Genomic DNA, 26,209 nt, shown 5'->3' with positions numbered 1-26,209 from the left:
AGATAAGGGGTAAGCCGTTTAGGACAGAGATGAGGAGGAATTTCTTCACCCAGAGAGTGGTGAACCTGTGGAATTCTCTACCACAGAAGGCAGTTGAGGCCAATTCATTAAATATATTCAAGAAGAGTTAGATATATTTCTTAAGGCTAAAGGGATCAAGGGATATGGGGAGAAAGCAGGGACAAGGTACTGATTTTGGATGATCAGCCATGATCTCATTGAATGGCGGAGCAGGCTCGAGGGGCCGAATGGCCACTCCTGCTCCTATCTTCTATGTTTCTATGTTGTGAAAGGTGCGATAGAAATACAGCCTTTTTCCTTGGACAACAGCAATAGTTATACTGGAATAAATCTTCAGTCATTTTCTATTACAGGCTCTTTGGAAGGTGTGGGGAGCTGGGACTTGAGAGTAACTGAAGATATTAGAACTGAAATAATCTCGAGTTAGAAAGGAAAAAGGCCCAAAAATTGAACAGTCTGTAACAGACATCAATCAGTCTCCTCTTATCTTGGAGGAAACAAATACTCGACACACTGTGTATTTGACATTTATCCAGAATATTAAACTCCAGCCCAGTTACAGGAGTTATTCTCATCAGCAGGAACAAACCCCACCTGTCAGAATGAACATGGTTCAGTCCTGGATGTGATTAACAGCAGCAACAACAGCAGAATCCAACCCCTGCATTCACTTGTGAACTCACTGGTGTGTCAGCAGGTGAGATGACCGAGTGAATCCCTTCCCACACATGGAGCAGGTGAACGGCCTCTCCCCAGTGTGAACTAGCTGGTGTCTCAGCAGGTGGGATGACCGAGTGAATGTCTTCCCACACATGGAGCAGATGAATGGCCTCTCCCCAGTGTGAACTTGCTGGTGTCTCAGCAGTTGGGATGAATCAGTGAATCCCTTCCCACACACGGAGCAGGTGAATGGCCTCTCCTCAGTGTGACTGTGTTGGTGTGTTAGCAGATCTCTTTTGGTTTTAAAGTTCTTCTCACATTTAGAACATTTGAAGGGTCTCTTTTCAGTGTGAACAAGTTGGTGTTTAGTGAGACTGGTTAATTGAGCAAATCCCTTCCCACACACGGAGCAGGTGAACGGCCTCTCCCCAGTGTGAACTCGCTGGTGTCTCAGCAGGTGGGATGAATTAGTGAATCCCTTCCCACACATTGAGCAGGTGAACGGCCTCGCCCCAGTGTGAACTCGCTGGTGTTTCAGCAGGTTGGATGACTGATTGAATCCCTTCCCACACACGGAGCAGGTGAACGACCTCTCCCCAGTGTGAACTCACTGGTGTCTCAGCAGGTGGGATGAATTAGTGAATCCCTTCCCACACACGGAGCAGGTGAATGGCCTCTCTCTGGTGTGAGTGTGTTGGTGTGTCAGCAGATATCTTGTGCTTTTAAAGCTCTTCCCACAGTCAGAACATTTGAAGGGTCTCTTTTCAGTGTGAACAAGTTGGTGTTCAATGAGGTTGGTTAATTGAGCAAATCTTTTCCCTCACACAGTGCAGGTGACTGGCCTCTCTCCAGTGTGAACTCGCTGGTGTCTCACCAGCTGGGATGACTGACTGAATCCCTTCCCACACACGGAGCAGGTGAATGGCCTCTCCCTGGCGTGACTGCGTCGATAAGTTTCCAGCTGCTGCAGGGAGCTGAATCCCTTCCCACAGTCCCCACATTTCCACGGTTTCTCCGTGGTGCGGGTGTCCTTGTATCTCTCCAGGTTGGATGATCGGTTGAAGCCTCGTCCACACACAGAACACGTGTACGGTACGGGAGCATGGTGGCATAGTGGTTAGCACTGTTGCCTCACAGCGCCAGGGACCCGGGTTCGAATCCGGCCTCGGGTGACTGTGTGGAGTTTGCACATTCTCCCCGTGTTTGCGTGGGTTTCCTCCGGTTTCCTCCCACAGTCCAAAGATGTGCAGGTTAGGTTGATTGGCTATGATAAATTGACCCTTAGTGTTAGGGGGATTAAATACGCGGGGTTACGGGGATAGGGTGGGATATGTGTTGGTGTAGGGGTTACGGGGATCGGGTGGGATATGTGTCGGTGCGGGCTCGATGGGCCGAAATGGCCTCTATCTGCACTGTGGGGTTTCTGTGATTTCTGTGTATGGTTTCTCCCTGCTGTGAATGGTGCGATGTTTTTTCAGGCTGTGTAACTGGTTAAAGCTCTTTCCACAGTCAGTGCACTGGAACACTCTCACTCAGGTGTGTGTGTTTCGGTGCTTTTCCAGTCACACTGATGTTTGAAATCTTTTCCCACAGACAGAACAGGCAAACATTTCTCCTTCCACATTCAAAGGCTGGTGATATTCCCTGTAAAAGCAGTTTACAAAAGACATCGCTGTAAGTTCAGGATAAAAATGCAGAACAGATAATTCTAGTTTCCATGGAACATTCTATCCTCTCTTATTACATAGAATTACATAGATTGTACAGCACAGAAACAGGCCAATCGGCCCAACTGGTCCATGCGGTGTTTATGCTCCACACGAGCCTCTTCCCATCTCTCTTCATCTCACCCTACCAGCATCTCCTTCTATTCCTTTCTCCCATATGTTTATCCAGCTTCCCCTTAAATGCATCTCTGCTCTTCGCCTCAACTACTCCCTGTGTCAGCAAGTTCCACGTTCTCAGCACTCTCTGGGTGAAGGAGTTTAATCTAAATAGGACTTTCCTGGGCAGCCAATCAGCACTGCTGCCCCTTTTGTGCATTTCCTGGCGAGGCGAAACAGTTGATATTTTCTGATCAAAAAGAGCTGAGCTCGGCAGCATTAGTCCTGTTTTGCCTCCTTTGGAGACCAGGTGTACGAGCAGAGTGAGCGCAGCCTTCACAGCAACCGCAATAAAATTGTTACAGTTGTGAAGGAACTTTGTGTCAGTGCACTGGACCACAAACAAAGTATGTGTGTCGATTATTGTCTGACTGCGTTACTGTGATATTTTAAAGGTGCTATATAAAGGTAAGTTGTTGTTGGTGGTTTGAGTTTGCGGTGTGTAAATGCTGCCCTTCTCACAGCCTGTAAAAGGAGTTTACAAAAGCCATCACTGTGAGTCCAGGATAGAAATTGACAAGATTCTCTCCTCCTGGTTCCTGGCCAAGGGGGCTGCGCATGCGCCCTGCTGCCCCCTGAGCCTCTCAAGATGGCGGCCGTTACCCTGGGCCTGTCACCAGGAGAAAGCCCCGCAGCTGCCGCCCCGCTCGGGGCAAACGCCCGGCCCGGAGGCTCTTGTTCGGGGCCTGGGGCCCACCCCGGGTGTTTGTGAAGCGGATAATGTTGAGTGTTTTAATAATGGGGCCTGGGGCCGCACTCGGGGTGTGAGCAGCCCGCGTCCCCCCGGGGTTCATGAACCCGCTCCCTGAGCTCTCTCACCTGATGTGTCAGCGTCTGCTGCCAAGGTCCGCGCATGCTCAGCTCACACTGCCCGGGTGATTGACGGGAGCTCCGGGCCAATAGGAAGAGCGGGGCAGGGCTGGAGGACTGAGCGGGCAGTTGGTCCTCCAACCAGTCGGAGTGTGTGAGGGGCGGGGCTTGACCTTTAAACCTGAACAACAGGAGGTGAGCTGAGCATGCGCGGACCTTGGCAGCAGCCGCTGACACATCAGGTGAGAGAGCTCAGGGAGCGGGTTCATGAACCCCGGGGGGACGCGGGCCGCTCACACCCCGAGCTCAGGAAGCGGGTTCATGAACCCCAGGGGGACGCGGGCTGCTCACACCCCGAGCTCAGGGAGCGGGTTCATGAACCCCGGGGGGACGCGGGCTGCTCACACCCCGAGCTCAGGGAGCGGGTTCATGAACCCCGGGGGGACGCGGGACGCTCACACCCCGAGCTCAGGGAGCGGGTTCATGAACCCCGGGGGGACGCGGGCCGCTCACACCCAGAGCTCAGGGAGCGGGTTCATGAACCCCGGGGGGACGCGGGCCGCTCACACCCCGAGCTCAGGGAGCGGGTTCATGAACCCCGGGAGGACGCGGGCTGCTCACACCCCGAGCTCAGGGAGCGGGTTCATGAACCCCGGGGGGACGCGGGCCGCTCACACCCCGAGCTCAGGGAGCGGGTTCATGAACCCCGGGGGGACGCGGGCCGCTCACACCCCGAGCTCAGGGAGCGGGTTCATGAACCCCGGGAGGACGCGGGCTGCTCACACCCCGAGCTCAGGGAGCGGGTTCATGAACCCCGGGGGGACGCGGGCCGCTCACACCCCGAGCTCAGGGAGCGGGTTCATGAACCCCGGGGGGACGCGGGCCGCTCACACCCCGAGTTCAGGGAGCGGGTTCATGAACCCCGGGGGGACGCGGGCCGCTCACACCCTGAGCTCAGGGAGCGGGTTCATGAACCCCGGGGGGACGCGGGCCGCTCACACCCCGAGCTCAGGGAGCGGGTTCATGAACCCCGGGAGGACGCGGGCTGCTCACACCCCGAGCTCAGGGAGCGGGTTCATGAACCCCGGGGGGACGCGGGCTGCTCACACCCCGAGCTCAGGGAGCGGGTTCATGAACCCCGGGGGGACGCGGGCCGCTCACACCCCGAGCTCAGGGAGCGGGTTCATGAACTCCGGGGGGACGCGGGCCGCTCACACCCCGAGCTCAGGGAGCGGGTTCATGAACCCCGGGGGGACGCGGGCCGCTCACACCCCGAGCTCAGGGAGCGGGTTCATGAACTCCGGGGGGACGCGGGCCGCTCACACCCCGAGCTCAGGGAGCGGGTTCATGAACCCCGGGGGGACGCGGGCCGCTCACACCCTGAGCTCAGGGAGCGGGTTCATGAACTCCGGGGGGACGCGGGCCGCTCACACCCTGAGCTCAGGGAGCGGGTTCATGAACCCCGGGGGGACGCGGGCCGCTCACACCCCGAGCTCAGGGAGCGGGTTCATGAACCCCGGGGGGACGCGGGACGCTCACACCCCGAGCTCAGGGAGCGGGTTCATGAACCCCGGGAGGACGCGGGCCGCTCACACCCCGAGCTCAGGGAGCAGGTTCATGAACCCCGGGAGGACGCGGGCCGCTCACACCCCGAGCTCAGGGAGCGGGTACATGAACCCCGGGGGGACGCGGGCCGCTCACACCCCGAGCTCAGGGAGCGGGTTCATGAACCCCGGGGGGACGCGGGACGCTCACACCCCGAGCTCAGGGAGCGGGTTCATGAACCCCGGGGGGACGCGGGACGCTCACACCCCGAGCTCAGGGAGCGGGTTCATGAACCCCGGGGGGACGCGGGCTGCTCACACCCTGAGCTCAGGGAGCGGGTTCATGAACCCCGGGGGGACGCGGGCCGCTCACACCCCGAGCTCAGGGAGCGGGTTCATGAACTCCGGGGGGACGCGGGCCGCTCACACCCCGAGCTCAGGGAGCGGGTTCATGAACCCCGGGGGGACGCGGGCCGCTCACACCCCGAGCTCAGGGAGCGGGTTCATGAACCCCGGGGGGACGCGGGCCGCTCACACCCCGAGCTCAGGGAGCGGGTTCATGAACCCCGGGAGGACGCGGGCCGCTCACACCCCGAGCTCAGGGAGCGGGTTCATGAACCCCGGGGGGACGCGGGCCGCTCACACCCCGAGCTCAGGGAGCGGGTTCATGAACCCCGGGGGGACGCGGGCCGCTCACACCCTGAGCTCAGGGAGCGGGTTCATGAACCCCGGGAGGACGCGGGCCGCTCACACCCCGAGTTCAGGGAGCGGGTTCATGAACTCCGGGGGGACGCGGGCTGCTCACACCCCGAGCTCAGGGAGCGGGTTCATGAACTCCGGGGGGACGCGGGCTGCTCACACCCCGAGCTCAGGGAGCGGGTTCATGAACCCCGGGAGGACGCGGGCCGCTCACACCCCGAGTTCAGGGAGCGGGTTCATGAACCCCGGGGGGACGCGGGCCGCTCACACCCCGAGCTCAGGGAGCGGGTTCATGAACCCCGGGGGGACGCAGGCCGCTCACACCCCGAGCTCAGGGAGCGGGTTCATGAACCCCGGGGGGACGCGGGCCGCTCACACCCCGAGCTCAGGGAGCGGGTTCATGAACTCCGGGGGGACGCGGGCCGCTCACACCCCGAGCTCAGGGAGCGGGTTCATGAACTCCGGGGGGACGCGGGCTGCTCACACCCCGAGCTCAGGGAGCGGGTTCATGAACCCCGGGGGGACGCGGGCCGCTCACACCCCGAGCTCAGGGAGCGGGTTCATGAACCCCGGGAGGACGCGGGCCGCTCACACCCCGAGCTCAGGGAGCGGGTTCATGAACCCCGGGGGGACGCGGGCTGCTCACACCCCGAGTGCGGCCCCAGGCTCCATTATTAAAACACTCAACATTATCCGATTCACACACACCCGGGGTGGGCCTCAGGCCCCGAACAAGAGCCTCCGGGCCGGGCGTTTGCCCCGAGCGGGGCGGCAGCTGCGGGGCTTTCTCCCAGTGACAGGCCCGGGTTAACGGCCGCCATCTTGAGAGGCTCAGGGGCAGCCGGGTGCATGCGCGGCCCCCTTGGCCAGGAACCAGGAGGAGAGAATCTTGTCAATTTCTATCCTGGACTCACAGTGATGGCTTTTGTAAACACCTTTTACAGGCTGTGAGAAGGGCAGCATTTACACACCGCAAACTCAGACCAAACATCACATCAAGATCTGACAGAGTCACTCCATTCATCAGGACCTGAATATCATCACCCTTTGAATGTGGAAGGAGAAATGTTTGTCTGTTCTGTCTGTGGGAAAAGATTTCAAACATCAGTGTGACTGGAAAAGCACCGAGACACACACACCCGAGTGAGAGTGTTCCAGTGCGCTGACTGTGGAAAGAGCTTTAACCAGTTACACAGCCTGAAAAAACATCGCACCGTTCACAGCGGGGAGAAACCGTACACGTGTTCTGTGTGTGGACGAGGCTTTAACTGATCGTCCAACCGGGAGAGACACAAGGACACCCGCACCACGGAGAAACTGTGGAAATGTGAGGACTGTGGGAAGGGATTCAGCTCCCTGTACCGGCTGGAAACTCATCGACGCAGTCACACCGGGGAGAGGCCATTCTCCTGCTCCAAGTGTGGGAAGGGATTCAGTCATCCCAGCTGGTGAGACACCAGCGGGTTAACACGATGGAGAGTCCGTTCACCTGCACTGTGTGTGGGAAGGGATTCACTAATTCACCCCACCTGCTGAGACACAAGCGAGTTCACACTGGGGAGAGACCGTTCACCTGCACTGTGTGTGGGAAGGGATTCACTAATTCACCCCACCTGCTGAGACACAAGCGAGTTCACACTGGGGAGAGACCGTTCACCTGCACTGTGTGTGGGAAGGGATTCACTAATTCACCCCACCTGCTGAGACACAAGCGAGTTCACACTGGGGAGAGACCGTTCACCTGCACTGTGTGTGGGAAGGGATTCACTAATTCACCCCACCTGCTGAGACACAAGCGAGTTCACACTGGGGAGAGACCGTTCACCTGCTCCGTGTGTGGGAAGAGATTCTTTCGGTCATCCCACCTGCTGACACACCAGTGTTGAATTGCAAAAATAGGCCTGTGACTCAAAGCCTGAATCCTCTAGTCTTTAAATATATTAACCAAAGCTGTAGGGAGGGCTGTAGCACTGGAAACCATTCAAAGGATGTTGAGCTTCACGTATTAGGAAATACATATAAAATGAACATGTAGCATTTAGGTAGCTGCGAAGCATGTTGGGATACTTGACCATCATATTAACCAAGTACTGTAGGAATAACATATTTACTAGACTCTTAGGGCTAAAAATTGGGTGACTAGCGCCACATTTTAGCGCCTAAAGAGGCAGTCAGTGGCTGTAGCGCCACTGGCTGCGCCTCCCGCGATATTCAGCGGGGGCGCTAATGGTGGCGTTAGCCTGTTGCGCTGCGCCTCCACCGATGACGTCATCGGTGTGCGCAGCGCCCCATTAGCGCCCCGATCGCGAAATTTGTTTGCGAACACCGCTGTAGCGCCGTTCGCAAACAGCGCCAGGTTCCCAGGGCCTTGCTGCGCTGGCAGAGGCGCTAGTTAAGGTGGCGGTGCGGGGCGGCCGCTTTTTTTGGCGGCCTCCTGCCTGCACCTCCGTCCCCGGCCTCCTGGCCGCGCCCCCCCCCCCGCGGCAATGCCGGCTGTTTCCCGAGAGCCTTGTTGCCGGGCTCTTCTGCCGGCACCCGCGATCGGGGATCGCGCTGTTGCAGGCCCCTCCCCCTTAACAGTGGGAGGAAGGCCTGCAGTACTGCAGCGCACCGCGCCGCAGCGTCTGGCGCTGCGGCACGTTGCGCTGCGAAATTCAGATTCAGCGCCCTAAGAGGGACGCGGAGCGCCTCAAGCCTCGCCCCGTGTCCCTCTTGGGGCGCTCAAGCTGAATTTGCGGCGATCGCGGCGCAAATTCCAGCGCCCAGGCGAACTTTGCGCCGCCTGGGCGCCTCAGGCCAATTTTTAGCCCTTAGTCTCTGTCTTTGTTGTTATCAGTGTTACAGAAGCAGTGTTTAATGCAGCTGGCCTTCTGAGAGATAATGGGAACTGAACTTCATAGGGAGTCGGCCATTTCTATCTCTGCCTCAAACACCATGGCCTAGAAATTCAGTGCCCTTAGCGCCGATTTTGCGGCGCTAGAGGGCCTAGCGCTGCAATTGGCGCCGGCGCCGAAATTGCCTGGGGCCCTTCCGCCGCGGTAGACCGGTAGCGCTGCGCCGGCACCGATGACGTCATCAGTGTGCGCAGCGTCCCGGTTGCCATGCCGACGGGCCCCAGCGCCGAAATTCAGTTGCGGCCGCCTCGCCCGTGGCAGCCGCAACTAAGACTCTGGCAACAGAGTCTTACATGACTTTGCGCCGGCGCATTAAAGGCACCGCGGCGGCCGGCCGCTTTCCCGCCGGCCGCCTGGCCGCAGCTCCCTCCCCGGACTTCCCCCCCCCCCCCCCCGGAACAGAAGCAAGCCCGGCACTTGTCCGAGGTGCCGGGCTCATTTTTAAAAAGATTTTCGCGGGCCGCGGCCGGGTGCAGGCAGCTCCTCCTTAAGGGAAGGAGGAGGCCTGCACTTCCCGAACCTGCCGCACCGCAGCGGGCGCCGCAGCGCCGGAATAGCGCCGATATTCAGCGCGTAGCGCCAGTTTTCAGGCGCAAACAGCTCTCAGCAGCGCCGGCAGCCGTTTGGGCGCAGAATTGGTGAATTTTGGGCCCGACCAGCGCGACTTAGCTCCGGCACTAACTTCCGGCGCTAAAGCCCTGGCTGCGCCAAAACTCAATTTCTAGGCCCTTATCTTCCTTTGTAATGTCTGCTCGCAACCAAAAGCGGACATTGTTTATCATCTCAAGAATTAAGCGACTTTGCTCACAGAAGCTAGAAAGTGTTATGCTGTATGTCAGAACACTTCAGGGCAGCTCCCGACACTGAGTGACTTATCACGCCAACCAATAAGGGAGTGACGGTAGTGACGCTGTTTGTATGTGTACGCCTACTTTTGCAACCTAATGGGCGGTACCTATCGAAAGGTATATCAAGGCTTGTAGATTGTATTTCGTTGAGAGGAAAGGTTCGATTCTGGGGAAATCAGCCTCTCTCCTTTGTGCACAAGCTTTTTAGCTATTTACTAATAAAACTTTTACTTTATTCTCAATTCCGTCTCAGTCTAGAGTTTCTCCGAATTTGAATCTAACACCAGTGAGCTCACAAGTGACTGCAGAGGTTGGATTCAGCTGTTATTGCTGCTGTTAATCACATCCAGGACTGAACCATGTTCATTCTGACAGGTGGGGTTTGTTTCTGCTGATGAGAATAACTCCAGTAACTGGGCTGGAGTTTAATATTCTGGATAAATATCAACTACACAGTGTCGAGTATTTCTTCCCTCCAAGATAAGAGGAGACTAATTGATGTCCTGTTACCGACTGCTCCATTTTTGGGCCTTTTCTCCTTTCTAACTCTAGATTATCTCAGTTCTAACACCTTCAGTTTCTCTCAAGTCCCAGCTCCCCACACCTTCCAGAGAGCCTGTAATAGAAAAAGACTGAAGATTTATCCCAGTGTAACTATTGCTGTTATCCAAGGAAAAAGGCTTGTATTTCTATCGCACCTTTCACAACCTCAGGACGTCCCAAAGCGCTTTACAGACAAGGAAGTACTTTTGAAGTGTAGTCAATGTTCTAATGTAGGAAATTTCTGCACAGCAAGCTCCCACAAACAGCAATGTGATATTGACCAGATAATCTACTTTTCAATGACGTTGATTGAGGATGGAAGGGGATGTGTAAAGAGATGGTCTGTGTGTGGAGATGTGAAAGAAGGAAACTGGTTGGCGGACAGAAAGCAAAGAGTTGGAATAAACGGGTCGTTTTTCCGAGTGGCAGGCAGTGACTAGTGGGGTACCGCAAGGATCGGTCCTAGGACCCCAGCTGTTCACAATATATATTAATGATCTGGACGAGGGAATTGGATGTAATATCTCCAAATTTGCAGATGACACAAAGCTGGGTGGGAGGGTATGCTGTAAGGAGGATGTCATGAAACTCCAGTACAATTTGGACAGGTTAGGTGATTGGGCAGAAACATGGCAAATGCACTATAATGTGGATAAATGTGAGGCTATCCACTTTGGTGGCAAAAACAGGAAGGCACATTATTATTTGAATGGCAATAGATTGGGAGATGGGGAAGTGCAAAGAGACCTGGGTGTCCTTGTGCACCAGTCGCTGAAGGTAAGCATGCAGGTGCAGCAGGCGGTTAAGAAGGCAAATGGTATGTTGGCCTTCGTAGCGAGAGGGTTCGAGTACAGGAACAAGGATGTCTTGCTACAGTTGTACAGGGCCTTGGTGAGACCGCACCTTGAGTATTGTGTGCAGTTTTGGTCGCCTTATCTGAGGAAGGATGTTCTTGCCATGGAGGGAGTGCAGTGAAGATTCACCAGGCTGATACCTGGGATGGCAGGAATGACGTATGAGGAGAGATTGTGTCGATTGGGCTTATACTCACTGGAGTTTAGAAGATTGAGAGGGGATCTCATCGAAACCTATAAAATTCTGTCAGGCCTGGACAGACTAGATGCAGGAAGGATGTTCCCGATGGTCGGGGAGTCCAGAACCAGGGGTCATAGTCTAAGGATAAGGGGTAAGTCATTTAGGACTGAAATGAGGAGGAATTTCTTCACCCAGAGAGTGGTGAACCTGTGGAATTCTCTGCCACAGAGAGCAGTGGAGGCCAATTCATTAAATATATTCAAGAAAGAGTTGGATATATTTCTTAAGGTTAAAGGGATCAAGGGGTATGGGGAGAAGGCAGGGACCGGGTACTGAATTTGAATGATCAGCCATGATCTCATTGAATGGCGGAGCAGGCTCGAAGGGCCGAATGGCCTACTCCTGCTCCTATCTTCTATGTTTCTATGTGTGTGTGATAGTGACACAGCCTTGTGGTCACAGTCAGAACAATGACAGATATCCATGTGGTTATGGTTTGAGCAGGGCCAGGTCAATAATGTAGTGAACAAGTTAAATATAAATATCGCCAGTGTAGCCGCAGCTTAGAAACATAGAGAAACATAGAAAAATAGGAGCAGGAGCAGGCCATTTGGCCCTTCGAGCCTGCTCTGCCATTCAATATGATCATGGCTGATCCTCTATCTCAATACCATATTCCCGCTCTCTCCCCATACCCCTTGATGCCTTTTGTGTCTAGAAATCTATCTATCTCCTTCTTAAATATATTCAGTGACTTGGCCTCCACAGCTTTCTGTGGTAGAGAATCCCACAGGTTCACCGCCCTCTGAGTGAAGAAATTTCTCCTCATCTCAGTCCTAAATGGCCGACCCTGTATCCTGAGACTGTGACCCCTTGTTCTAGACCCCCAGCCAGAGGAAACATCCTCCCTGCATCCAGTCTGTCTAGCCCTGTCAGAATTTTATGTTTCAATGAGATTCCCTCTTATTCTTCTAAACTCTAGTGAATACAGGCCTAGTCGACCCAATCTCTCCTCATATGACAGTCCTGCCATCCCAGGAATCAGTCTGGTGAACCTTCGCTGCACTCCCTCTATGGCAAGTATATCCTTTCATAGATAAGGAGACCAAAACTGCACACAGTACTCCAGGTGTGGTCTCACCAAGGCCCTGTATAACTGTAGTAAGACATCCTGCTCCTGTACTTAATCCTCTTGCAATGAAGGCCAACATACCATTTGCCTTCCTAACTGCTTGCTGCACCTGCATGTTTGCTTTCAGTGACTGGTGTTCAAGGACACCCAGGTCCCTCTGTACATCAACATTTCCCAATCTATCACCATTTAAATAATACTCTGCCTTTCTGTTTTTCCTACCGAAGTGGATAACTTCACATTTATCCACGTTATACTGCATCTGCTATGTATTTGCCCACTCACTCAACTTGTCTAAATTGCCTTGAAGCCTCTTTGCATCCTCCTCACAACTCACAATCCCACCTAGCTTTGTGTCGTCAGCAAACTTGGAAATATTACATTTGGTTCCCTCATCCAAATCATTGATCTATATTGTGAATAGCTGGGGCCCAAGCACTGATCCCTGCGGTACCCACTAGTCACCGCCTGCCACCCCGAAAAAGACCCATTTATTCCGACTCTCTGTTTCCTGTCTGTTAACCAATTTTCAATCCATGCCAGTATATTACCCCCAATCCCATGTGCTTTAATTTTGCACACTAACCTCTTATGTGGGACTTTATCAAAGGCCTTCTGAAAATCCAAATACACCACATCCAGTGGTCCTCCCTTATCTATTCTACCTCCTCAAAAAACTCCAGTCGGTTTGTCAAACACGATTTCCCTTTCATAAATCCATGTTGACTTTGTCTAATCCCGTTGATATTTTCTAAGTGTCCTGTTATCACATCCTTCATTATAGACTCTAGCATTTTCCCTACTACTGATGTTAGGCTAACCGGTCTGTAGTTCCCTGTTTTCTCTCTCCCTCCTTTTTAAAATAGTGGGGTTACATTTGCCACCCTCCAATCTGCAGGAACTGTTCCATAATCTATCAAATTTTGGAAGATGACAGTTGGTAGCACTCTCGCCTCTGAGGCATAAGGTTGTCAGTTCAAGTCCCACTCCAGAGACTTGAGCACAAAAATCCAGGCTGACACTCCAGTGCAGTACTGAGGCACGGTCAGAGGTGGCGTCTTTCAGATGAGACATTAAACTGAGGCCCTGTCTGCTCTCTCAGGTGGATGTAAAAGATCCCATGGCACTATTTCGAGAAAGACTTGCATTTATATAGTGCCTTTCATGACCACCAGATGTCTTGAAGTGCTTTACAGCCAATGAAGTACTTTTGAGGTGTAGTCACTGTGGTAATGTGGGAAAGAGCAGGGGAATTATCCCTGGCGTCCTAGCCAATGTTTATCCGTCAATCAACATAACAAAAGGATAATAGCAAAATACTGCGGATGCTGGAAATCTGAAATAACAACAGAAAATGCTGGAAACACTCAGCAGGCCAGGCAACATCTGTAGAGAGAGAAACAGAGTTAACAAAATGATAGATTATCTGGTCATTATCACATTGCTGTTTGTGGGAGCTTGCTGTGCGTTAACTGACTGCCGCGTCTCCTACATTACAACAGTGACTACACTTCAAAAGTACTTCATTGGCTGTAAAACGCTTTGGGGCGTCCGGGGGTGGTGAAAGGCGCTATATAAATGCAAGTCTTTCTTTCTTCAGTGGTCTCATCAGCGACCTCTTCTAGCTGATGGTTGATTGACAGCCGAGAGTCTGCGCATGCGCACGCGCACGTGGCGGTTTGGGCCGAGTCCGGCACAGCGACCCCTCCCGGTCACCAAGGGTGATAACCGCGCATGCCCAGACGACACCAACCCCCCTCCCCCACTCGGAGCTGCGCCTGCGCACTCGGATCTGTCGGACGGAGTCGGCGCGGGGCATTCCGGGGAAAGGCCTTGGTGTCGGTTCCAGAGTCGCGATCGGTGACGCAAAGTGAGTTTTCTCCGCTCCGATTGGGCGGAGAATCGCGCGGAGTGGGGGGGAGGGGTGGATCGGGAGAGAATAAAGAGAAATAGAAAAACCTGAGAGTCCGCGAGGCCCCGGACCGAGCGGCGTCAGTTGGACGGTGACGCGATCTTCTTGGGGACACGTGACCCGGGCCCGCGGCCTGATTGATGGGAGCTTCCGACCAATAGGGAGCGGGGTGGGTTCTCCAACCAATCGGGGAGCCCGAGGGGCGGGACTAGCGCCGGCTGATTGTCTGATCCGCAGAGCAGCGAGTTTCTCCAGTCCCTTGTTCAGGGCCCGGGGCCAGGGGAGGCTGTGGGCCTTTATTCCCCTTATTGGACACAAGGCTCTTTGTCTCACAACACACTGGCTCAGGTTTTAATAGAGACTTTTAAAATTCATCAATAAAAGCAGATAAACCCCGTGCTTCTGTGGAACAAACTTTCTAATATTTTATAGAATCATAGAATAGTTACAGCACAGAAGGAGGCCATTTGGCCTGTCGAGCCCGTGCCGGCTCTCTGCAAGATCACTTCAGCTAGTCCCACTCCCCCACCCTTTCTCCATAACCCTGCAAATTTCTTTACTTCAGATACTTATCCAATTCCCTTTTGAAAGCCGTGATTGAATCTGCCTCCACCACCCTTTCAGGCAGTGCATTCCAGATCCTAACCACTCGCTGTGTAAAAAAGTTTTTCCTCATGTCGCCTTTGGTTCTTCTGCCAATCCCCTTAAATCTGTGTCCTCTGGTTCTTGACCCTTCCGCCAATGGGAACAGTTTCTCTCTATCTATTCTGCCCAGAACCCTCATGATTTTGAACACCTCCATCAAATCTCATCTCAACCTTCTCTGCTCTAAGGAGAACCACCCCAGCTTCTCCAGTCTATCCACGTAACTGAAGTCCCTCATCCCTTATCCCTGGAACCATTCTTGTCAATCTTTTCTGCACCATCTCTAAGACCTTCGCATCCTTCCTAAAGTGCGGTGCCCAGAATTGGGCTCAATACTGCAGTTGAGGCCGAACCAGTGTTTTATAAAGGTTCATCATAACTTCCTTGCTTTTGGACTCTATGCCTCTATTTATAAAGCCCAGGATCCTGTATGCTTTTTTAACCACTTTCTCAACCTGCCCTGCCACCTTCAACAATTTGTGCACACATACCCCCAGGTCTCTGTTCATGCACCCACTTTAGAATTGTACCCTTTAGTTTATATTGCCTCTCCTCGTTCTTCCTACCAAAATGTATCACTTCGCACTTTTCTGCGTTAAATTTCATCTGCCACGTGTCCACCCATTCCACCAGCCTGTCTATGTCCTCTTGAAATCTGTCACTATCCTCCTCACTGTTCACTATACTTCCAAGTTTTGTGTCATCTGCAAATTCGGAAATTGTGTCCTGTACACCCAAGTTCAAATCATTCATATATATCAAGAAAAGCAGTGATCCTAGTACCGACCCCTGGGGAACACCACTGTGTACCTTTTAGTTTTATTGCAGGCTGACGGAAGGTAGGTCCCTGGCCGCCTGTGTAGGTCTTTTTGTTGCTTCAGTTTGAGCTGGAGTGGAGATGGAGGAGAAGCTGCTGGGTTTAACCCCCAGTACTTCTGAGCCCAGGAGGACCCAACAATTTCCAATGTGGGACTGTCAAGGGATGTGGATTCTAGGGGAGATTAGGTTGTTAAACAGACACTGTCCCTACAATGTAAAAGAGTATTGTTTTAGGAACAAGTATTTCTGTGCAGGCTTTTAATCCAGTTTACATATACAGATTTGTTTTAATTCATTCTTGGGATGTGGGCGTCGCTCGCAAGAGCAGCAAATATTGCCAATCCCCAGTTGCCCGTTGAGAAGGGGGTGGTGAGTCGCCTTCTTGAACTGCTGCAGTCCGCGTGGTGAAGGTACTCCCACAATGTTGTTCGGTAAGGAGTTCGAGGATTTTGACCCAGCAACAATGAATATGTCTAAGTCAGGATGGTGTGTGACTTGGAGGGGAACTTGGAGATGATGGTGCTCCCATGCAACAGCTGCCCTTGTCCTTCTAGGTGGTGGAGGTCTCGGGTTTTGGAGGTTCTGTCAAAGTTCTGGTCAAGTTGCAGATGTATAAAGTTCCTCTCCTTCGACCCCTCCCCCTCCCACCTCTCTCTCTCTCCTCCCATAGAGGCCAGAGTCATGTGTAGGCCCAGACCGGGTGGTGGATTCCCTTCCTTGAGGGACATCAGTGAACCAGTTGGGTTTTTATGACAATCCGGCAGCTTTCATGGTCACTTTTTTCTAGTGCCGGCCCCACAAATGACCAGATTCATTGAGCTCAATTTCACAACCTGCCTTTGTTTTCTTGTGGGTTCTCTCTCACGCTCCCTGTTTTAAATTAATTTTACAGGGCATTAGAAGAGGATGATTTACAGACGGTAAGCTGAAACCAAACATCACGTCAAGATCTGACAGTCACGCAACTCATCGGATCTGAATATCATCGGCCTCTGAACATGGAAGCAAAAAGCACCGTTCACAGCGGGGAGAAACCGTGCATGTGTTCTGTGTGTGGACGAGGCTTCAGTCGATCCTCTGGCCTATCGACACACAAGCACAGTCACACCGGGGAGAGGCCATTCACTTGCTCTGAGTGTGGGAAGGGATTCACTAATTCATCCCACCTACTGAGACACCAGCACATTCACACCGGGGAGAGGCCGTTCACCTGCTCTGAGTGTGGGAAGGGATTCACTAATTCATCCAACCTGCTGACACACCAGCACATTCACACCGGGGAGAGGCCGTTCACCTGCTCTGAGTGTGGGAAGGGATTCACTAATTCATCCAACCTGCTGAAACACCAGCGAGTTCACACTGTGGAGAGGCGGTTCACCTGCTCTGAGTGTGGGATTGGAGTCAGGCGTTCATCCCACCTGCGGGAACATCAACTTGTTCACACTGATAAGAGACCTTTTAAATGTTCTGACTGTGAGAAGAGATTTAAAAGCAAAAAGCATTGGCTGAGTCACCAGCGAGTTCACACTGGGGAGAGACCGTTCAAGTGCTCTCACTGCGGGACTGGGTTCAGGCAGTCATCTGATCTCACTGTACACCAGCGCACTCACAATGGGGAGAGGCCGTTCACCTGCTCTGTGTGTGAGAAGGGATTCACTCAGTCATCCACCCTGTTGAAACACCAGCGCATTCACACTGGGGAGAGGCCATTCACCTGCTCTGTGTGTGGGAAGGGATTCACTGATTCATCCAACCTGCTGAAACACCAGCACACTCACACTGGGGAGAGGCCATTCACCTGCTCTGAGTGTGGGAAGGGATTCACTCAGTCATCCAACCTGCTGAGACACCAGCAAGTTCACAAGTGACTGCAGGGGTTGGATTCTGCTGTTATTGCTGCTGTTAATCATATCCAGGACTGAACCATGTTCATTCTGATAGTTGGGATTTGTTTCTGCTGATGTTGTTAACTCCTGTAACTGGGCTGGAGTTTAATATTCTGTATATATGTCAAATAAATCAGCTTTGTTTCAAACACATTGTTGTAGATTTTTGTCCTTCCCACCTGAGTGTTTAGCATCACCTGGCTGGAGCTCAGAAAGGACAATCTGGGGGAGGATCGTACGGCGGGAACAGAACTTCAGCCTGGACACAGTCCTTCAGGGCCACACTGAGAGGGGCAAACGGCACTTTGGTCTTTCTCGTCTCTCTTCACTGACAGCAAAGGCTCCGTGCGGGTTAATCTCGAGGCGTGTGAGAAACGTGTTCCAGCCACTCTCTGCCATGGTTCAGAGCTCCTAGGCATGGAACAGAAGGCTCCTTTAGGAATGTACCCAGTGCTTTTTTTAATGGCCTTATTAACCTGTGTCGCTACTTTTAGTGATTTGTGTATCTGTATCCCCGGATCCCTCTGCTCCTCCAGCCCATTTAGACTCTTAGGGGGAAAAATTTGGTGGTGCCCCCTTTGTGTCGCTAACGTTGCCGGAAGTTAGCGCCCCTGCGCATTAAATTCAGTGGTAGCGCCCCAGGCAGGAGGTGGGGTGCTACTGGAAGCGCTCCCCTCTTGGGGCGGTACCAGTGAATTTCGCGGCACTTCGTGCAACAGCGCCACGCCCGTCGGCACATAGCACCACGTCATAACAGACCTCTCTCCCTGATTAAAGGGGAGGGGCCTAGCACTGCGCACACCGGGGCCCTGCTGGACCACCGGGGAGCGGGGTGTCAGATCAAGAGGAGCGCCAGGCTGAGCGATCGCGGCCAGCACCCCGAAGAAGAAAGGGGAAGGGGGTAGGTGCTGGCAGTCGGCCAAAATAAAAAGTTGTGCCCGATACCTGCCCTTTAAGTGGCGCCACCGCAGCTGCAGAAACGACCCCTGACCGTGTTGGACATATCGTCCGGCGATAGGTCAGGGGTCGTAACCCAAGGTTGCAGCCGGGGTGCTGCGCACGGTGATGACGTCATTGCCGGCGGTGCAGTGCCGCGGGGCGCTACCGGCTACCACCGCCGCTAACCTCCCGCTGAATATCGCGGGAGGCACAAAGCAACCCAGTTTCACCCCCTTGTCCAAGTAGTGTGTGGCCTCCTTATTCTTCCGACCAAAACACACCACCTCACACTGATCTATAGTGACATTCATTTGCCAATTACACGCCCATTCTGAAATTTATTAATGCCTTCTTGCATTTTGTCTTCCTCAGTATTAACTCTACCTCCCAATTTGGTGTCATCGACAACTTTTAAAATTGTACTTCTGATTCCCGAGTCCAAATCGTTTATGAAAATGGTGAACAACAGTGATCCCAGCACCGATCCCTGTGGAACACCACTTCCCACCTTTTGCCAGTCTCAGTAGCTACTCCCAGCCCCTACTCTCTGTTTCCTGTTTTGTGACCAGCTTGCTATCCATAAACAGTATGTGAGATCGACAAGATGACCAAGGTCAGGCCGTGTGGAGTGAAGGGCCAGGCAGCAGAATGGATCGAAAGCTGGCTACAAAACAAATCAAAGGGTTGGAGTTAAGGGAAGTTTGTTGCGATCTGTCCATCCATTCTGCTGCCTGGCCCTTGACTCCACACGGCCTGACCGTGGTCATATTGTAGACCATACATACTGCAGACACAGTGCACCAGTGGTGGAGGGGGTGGATATTGAGTCCTGTGGCAGGGCGCCCCTGACAGGGTTACAGACCCTTCAGCCACTGGAAAGACATGGAGAGCTGAGCTCGGCAGCATTAGTCCTGTTTTGCCTCCTTTGGAGACCAGGTGTACGAGCAGAGTGAGCGCAGCCTTCACAGCAACCGCAATAAAATTGTTTCACTTGTGAAGGAACTTTGTGTCAGTGCACTGGACCACAAACAAAGTATGTGTGTCGATTATTGTCTGCAATACTGTGATATTTTAAAGGCGCTATATAAAGGTAAGTTGTTGTTGTTGGTCTGAGTTTGTGGTGTGTAAATGCTGCCCATCTCACAGCCGGTAAAATGAGTTTACAAAAGCCATCACTGTGAGTCCAGGATAGAAATTGACAAGATTCCTCCTGGTTCCTGGCCAAGGGTGCCACACATGCGCCCTGCTGCCCCCTGAGCCTCTCAAGATGGCGGCCGTTAACCCGGGCCTGTCACCAGGAGAAAGCCCCACAGCTGCCGCCCTGCTCGGGATAAACGCCCGGCCCAGAGGCTCTTGTTCAGGGCCTGAGGCCCACCCCGGGTGTGTGTGAAGCGGATAATGTTGAGTGTTAATTGTTGTGTATGTGCCTTTAAGAGAAGAACTGATTCTATACTGCAGTACCGGCAGTGACCACCCCTGTATATAAAGCCATAGCAGGCATCTGTATTTCAGTCTTAAGTTACCCTCTGTTCAAGTAAATACCTGTTTTACTGTTCTCCTGCAGTCTGAGTATTATTGATCCTCGGGCACTACACTGGCGACGGGCAGGTTTGAACTCACCTGCAGTACTGCATCACCTCACGGGGATCTTTTCCCTGAAGAGAAGCTTCTTGGAGGTCGAAGTCAGAATGGCGGGCATCGACCGCGGGCAACCGCCCAGGGATCCATCGGAGAGTTGCAGGGGAGGCTGTGGAGAGCTGGGCCTGGCTCCCCAGTCGAGGTGTTCCAACAAGGACTTGGGACTCTAAAAGGAGTAACGGCAACAATAAAAATCGAAGATAACGCAAACCCAAAATTTTTTAAGGCCAGACGCGATCCGCCCAGCCGTTGAAGCAGAGCTGGGGAGTCTGGAGCGTTCGGGTGTGCTGTCCAAGGTGGACTGGAGCGAGTGGGCCACACCCATCATTCCTGTAATGAAGAAATCTTTGAGCAGCACGCCTGGGGAACTGAAGAAGGTTCGTATCTGTGGGGACTTCAAGGTAACTGTGAACCCAGTCCTGCACACAGTACAATATCCACTTCCACGGATAGAAGATATTTTCACCTCACTATCTGGAGGGAAACATTTTACAAAGATTGATCTGGCCCAAGCGTATCTACAAACGGAGGTGGAAGAAGCATCAAGGAAATACCTCACGATAAACACTCACAAAGGCCTTCACCAGTACAATCGACTGGTATTCGGGGTAGCATCAGCCCCGGCTATTTGGCAGAGGGCGATGGAACAAGTCCTGCAAGGGATCCCGGGGACCCAGTGTTATTTGGACGACATCCTGGTTACGGGCGAAAATGACAGTGAACACCTTGCCAACCTGGAGCAGGTGCTCACGAGATTACAGGAATATGGGCTACGAGCCAACCGCCCCAAATGCGAGTTCTTCAGGAGACAAATCTCGTATTGTGGCCACATGATTGATGAGGAAGGGTTGCATAGGTCGCCGGACAAGATTGAGGCTGTAGTCAAGGCTCCAGCACCGGAAAATGTGTCGCAACTGAGGTCGTTCCTCGAGTTGGTGAACTACTACTGTAGTGTACGTGCCTTTAAGAGCCCCATGTGTACTGTAATGCCGGTAATGGCCACTCGGGCTATATAAGCCTGTATATTGTGTTGTATCAGTTAGTTCCCCTCCAGACTTTGTTTAGTAAACACCTATGAAACCAACACCTGTCTTCAGTGTCTCTATCAACACACAGACACAACAGTGGCGACGAATTGGAAACGGACATACCTGCAATTCGGCAGCACCTCAAGGACATCGATTCCTCTGGCGTCCAAAGTTGAAGAAAAATCAAGAAAAAGAAACAGCTGTGGTTTCACCAGCTAGCCAAGCTGGTGGTAGGTACTGCAATAATCCTTCCTGGGCATCGGGCTGGGGCTCCAGCGGCTGCCTCTACAGCTAGGCCAAGCAGCGAAAGCGGAGGCAAGCAGTAACAGATGGGGAGGGAGCACTCGGGAGACAGCCGGCGCTGCAAGCAGGTCGGCGTTCAGACCTAGAGAGAGAGTCCGGTGGGAACAAGTCTCCAACTGTAAATAAATAAATAAAAAGAACGGAAACCGCGGGAAACAGCGTTGTCATTGGCAGCAGCGGCGGGGAAGCGCGGGAAGCGCCATATCTTTTCTGCAGAAAAGAAAGGAAAGCGCGGGAAGCGCCATTTTATTTCTAGGATGCCTAAGGCTGGCAATATTGATGCTTTTGATAACAAAATAGAGGATTGGACCACATATGTGGAAAGAGTGGAGGTATATTGCACCGCAAATGGAATAGAAGATGAAAAAAAAGCTTCAGTACTGCTAAATCTAATGGGCGCAAAGACATACAGGCTGTTACGAAATGTAATCACTCCAGCCAAACCAAAGGACAAGAATTTTAAAGAAATTGTTGATACCCTACAGGAGCACTTAAACCCAACACCGCTGCTGATAGCGGAACGATTCAAATTCTTCAAGAGAAATCAACACAAGAATGAAAGTAACGCTGATTACCTCACCGAATTAAGAAAGCTATCAAAACACTGCCAATTCGGGGCAGGACTAGCAGATTATCTTCGAGACAAATTCGTCTGCAGTCTCTTAAGTGAAGGAACACAGAAAAGGCTGCTTTCTGAAAAAGATTTAACACTGGACAAGGCTTTCAGTATGGCTGTATCATACGAAGCAGCCGCAAGAGGAGCTGCAGAGATACAACAAAAGACACAGGACTTCGGCACCCATGAAATGACACAGGGTTTCGAGAGATGTTATTGCTGCAGCAGATCCACCCATGACCAGAGGGACTGCTGGTTCAAGGACAAAGCATGCAGGCAATGCGGAAAGATTGGACACATTGCACGGGTATGCCGATCTGGACAAAAAAAATCCACAGACAGGAAAAAAAAATCAATAAAGTACAGAAAGGTACAAATGATGACGGACAGTAGCTCCAAAGACCAGAAGAGCGATAGCGACTCCGAAAACAAGAGACTAAGCTGTCTCAAATTACATAATGTAATTACCAAAGATGATTACCAGACCATTTAGGTTACCCTCACGATAGCAGGGTCCCCAGTTAAAATGGAGCTAGATACAGGATCAGCTCTGACCGTCATAAATCGACGGGATTACGAGCGGCTATTTCCGCATACACCTTTAAAAGACACATCCATTATCTTGAAAACATATACGGGGCAGAAAGTATACCCCAAAGGAAAAATAAGGGTGCCTGTTGTATACAACGGCAAGGAAATACAAAAGTTGTATTTATACATTCTACAAGATGGTGGTCCACCGCTGTTGGGACGTGAATGGATCAGGAAAATACGTTTAGACTGGCACTCCATTCATGCACTGACGGTGACCAGTAAGAAAAAAAACGATGATGACGTCATACCTGAACGATTAAAAGACATCTTGGCCAACGCCAAAGAAGTGTTTCAAGAGAAACTAGGAACCTTGAAAGGCATCACCGCCTCAATAAACGTGGAAGATGCAGCAATTCCCAAGTTTTTTAAGGCAAGACCGGTGCCATACGCAATTCGTCCAGCAGTCGAGGCAGAGCTGGAGAATTTGGAAAAGGCAGGCGTATTATCCAAAATAGATTGGAGCAAGTGGGCAACACCCATTGTTCCAGTCATGAAGAAAGCATTGAATAATGATAAATCTGAAGAACAGAGAAAAATTTGCATCTGTGGAGACTTCAAGGTGACTGTAAACCCGATCCTTCACACGATACAGTATCCTCTTCCGAGGATAGAAGATATTTTCGCCTCACTATCCGGAGTGAAACGTTTCACCAAAATTGACTTGGCACAGGCATATCTACAGATGAAGGTTGAAGAGGCCTCTAATTAATATCTCACGATAAATACACACAAAGGTCTGTACCAGTACGATCGACTGGTTTTTGGAGTAGCATCCGCTCCAGCTATCTGGCAAAGAGCTATGGAGCAAGTCCTCCAAGGGATTCTGGGGACTCAATGCTACCTAGACGACATCCTTGTCACAGGAGAAAACGACAATGAGCACCTTGCCAATTTGGAGCAGGTGCTCACCAGGCTGAGAGAATGGGGCTTATGAGCAAATCGCCCCAAGTGCGAATTTTTCCAAAATCAAATATCATATTGTGGCCACATAATTAATAAGGAAGGGTTGCATAAGTCACCTGAAAAAATTGAAGCGGTCATAAAAGCCCCAGCGCCTGAAAATGTTTCACAATTAAGGTCGTTCCTGGGATTAATAAATTACTATCATAAATTTTTACCGAACTTATCAACTCTTCTACACCCTCTTAATGAACTGCTACAAACAGGAGTAATTTGGAAATGGAGCGAAGACTGTAAACGTGCCTTCCATAAATGCAAAGACTTAATCACGTCCAAAGAAGTTTTGGCTCATTACAACCCATCACTGCCAATCAGACTGGCGTGCGATGCATCCCCTTACAGCGTAGGAGCAGTATTATCGCATAAATTCCCTGATGGCTCGGAACGGTTGATAGCTTTTGCGTCACGCTCATTGAACTCAGCTGAGCGTAACTATGCCCAAATCGACAGGGAAGCACTCAGCCTGGTATGGGGAGTGAAGAAATTCAACCACTACCTACACGGACAAAAAATTACCTTGTTGACTGACCATCAACCCCTCATCTCCATATTCAACCCTAAAAAGGGTGTTCCCATTATGACAGCGCAAAGGCTACAGAGGTGGTCCCTTTTTCTAGGGGCACACCAATACAACATAGAATACAAAGGATCAAAACAGCATGGGAATGCTGATGGGTTATCGCGCCTACCGTTGCCAATGGTAGAAGAAGCACCTACCGTAGACCCAGTGGAGATTTTCCACTCTACCATAGTCGAATGTCTACCAGTAACAAATTCTGCCATTGAAAGGGAAACTAGAAATGACCCGACTCTCTCACGAGTCTACGATTTAACAGTGAAGGGATGGCCAGCACATGGCAAACCACTGTTGCCAGCATTCTCGCAAAGAAGAGAACAGCTGTCAGTGTGCCGAGGAACCTTGATGTGTGGATCCAGAGTGGTGATTCCACCCAAACTCCAGGATAAAGTTCTAAAGGAGCTGCACGAGGGGCATCTGGGTGGAGTGAAAATGAAGAACCTAGCCAGGGCGTTTGTATGGTGGCCAGGCATCGATGGAGACATCGAGGAAATGACCAAGAGCTGCCTAGGATGCCAGAAGGTCCAAAACGCTCCACCCCAAGCCCCTCTACATCCATGGGAGTGGCCCTCATCTCCCTGGCAAAGGGTACACATCGACTTTGCTGGTCCATTTATGGACTCAATGTTCTTAATCGCAGTTGATGCACACTCCAAGTGGCTGGAGGTAATAAAGATGTCCTCCACCACCACGGAAAAAACCATCACAGTATTAAGGACCATATTTGCCAGGAATGGGCTGCCGGAACAGATCTGTTCTGATAATGGACCGCAATTTGTGCCCGAAGAATTCAGGAAGTTCTTAAAAAACAATGGGGTTAAGCACTACACGTCCGCCCCATACCATCCCGCCACCAATGGGTTGGCTGAAAGGTTTGTCCAGACCTTCAAGAAGGCCATAAAGGCCATGGGTAATGAAGACATAAAACTTCAGCACAAGGTGGATAACTTCTTGTTCGCATACAGGAATGCAACACATATGGTTACAAACCAAACTCCCGCCATGATGTTCTTCAATAGAAGCCTAAGATGCCGGCTGGATTTGATCAAGCCCAACATCAGAAGGGACGTGGAGAACCGGCAAATTCAAGGCATGAATGAAAGGCCAACTAGAACCTTCCAGATAGGTCAACAAGTTTTGGCCCGGGACTACCGTACTGAGAAATGGCAGCCTGGAACTATCTGCACACGACTAGGACCGCTGATGTATACCGTGGACATTGGAGAAAGCATAATAAGGTGCCATGCTGACCAAATCATAAAGTCATCCGAAAAGGGACAACCTACACCACAACTCTATATGCCTAACGATGAAGTAGAGATACCCATATCTACCTCCGATCCGGTGATACTGGAACCCGATGAACCCGACACTGGCATTCAAGCCGAATCAGCCTTGCCAAAAGAATCTACTACACCACCAGAAACTACTACACCACCGAGGCATTATCCGGACCGAGTCAGGAAGCCTCCAGAGAGACTGACTTATAATTAATTAACTGCAGCAATGTGTAGATTATTTTTCTTGTAACATGTAATTAATAATTACTTAAAATATTATGTACTGGTTGGCTAAAAGGGGAGGAATTGTAGTGTATGTGCCTTTAAGAGCCCCATGTGTACTGTAATGCCGGTAATGGCCACTCGGGCTATATAAGCCTGTATATTGTGTTGTATCAGTTAGTTCCCCTCCAGACTTTGTTTAGTAAACACCTATGAAACCAACTCCTGTCTTCAGTGTCTCTATCAACACACAGACACAACAACGACCATAAGTTCTTGCCGAATTTATCTACAATTCTGCACCCACTGAACGCCCTGCTGCAAACTGGAGTAACATGGAAATGGAGTGATGAGTGTAAGCGTGCCTTTCAGAAATGTAAATGCCTAATCACTTCAAAAGAAGTATTGGCCCACTACAATCCAACACTACCGATTCGGTTAGCATGTGATGCGTCTCCCTACGGCATTGGAGCGGTGCTGTCACACAAAGTCCTTGACGGTTCAGAGAGGCCAATAGCCTTTGCATCGCGCTCGTTAACCTCAGCCGAGCGTAACTACGCCCAGATTGACAGGGAGGCCCTCAGCCTGGTGTGGGGGGTGAAGAAGTTCAATCACTATCTGCACGCGCAGAAATTCACCTTACTGACTGATCATCAGCCCCTGGTCTCCATTTTTAACCCAAAGAAGGGCGTTCCGGTGATGACGGCGCAACAGCTGCAAA

The 26,209-nt window shown here is 51.8% G+C and overlaps 1 pseudogene; it reads left to right on the top strand.

The window, feature by feature from the left end:
- LOC147119404 (uncharacterized) overlaps positions 1-26,209 on the top strand; it is a 113,408-nt pseudogene that overhangs the window by 43,540 nt on the left and 43,659 nt on the right.

This window comes from Somniosus microcephalus, chromosome 4, assembly GCF_052327205.1.
Source record: "Somniosus microcephalus isolate GS21.2 chromosome 4, FLI_Smic_1.0, whole genome shotgun sequence".
Lineage (NCBI taxonomy): Eukaryota > Metazoa > Chordata > Chondrichthyes > Squaliformes > Somniosidae > Somniosus > Somniosus microcephalus.
This window is presented reverse-complemented; position numbering and strand designations above follow the sequence as displayed.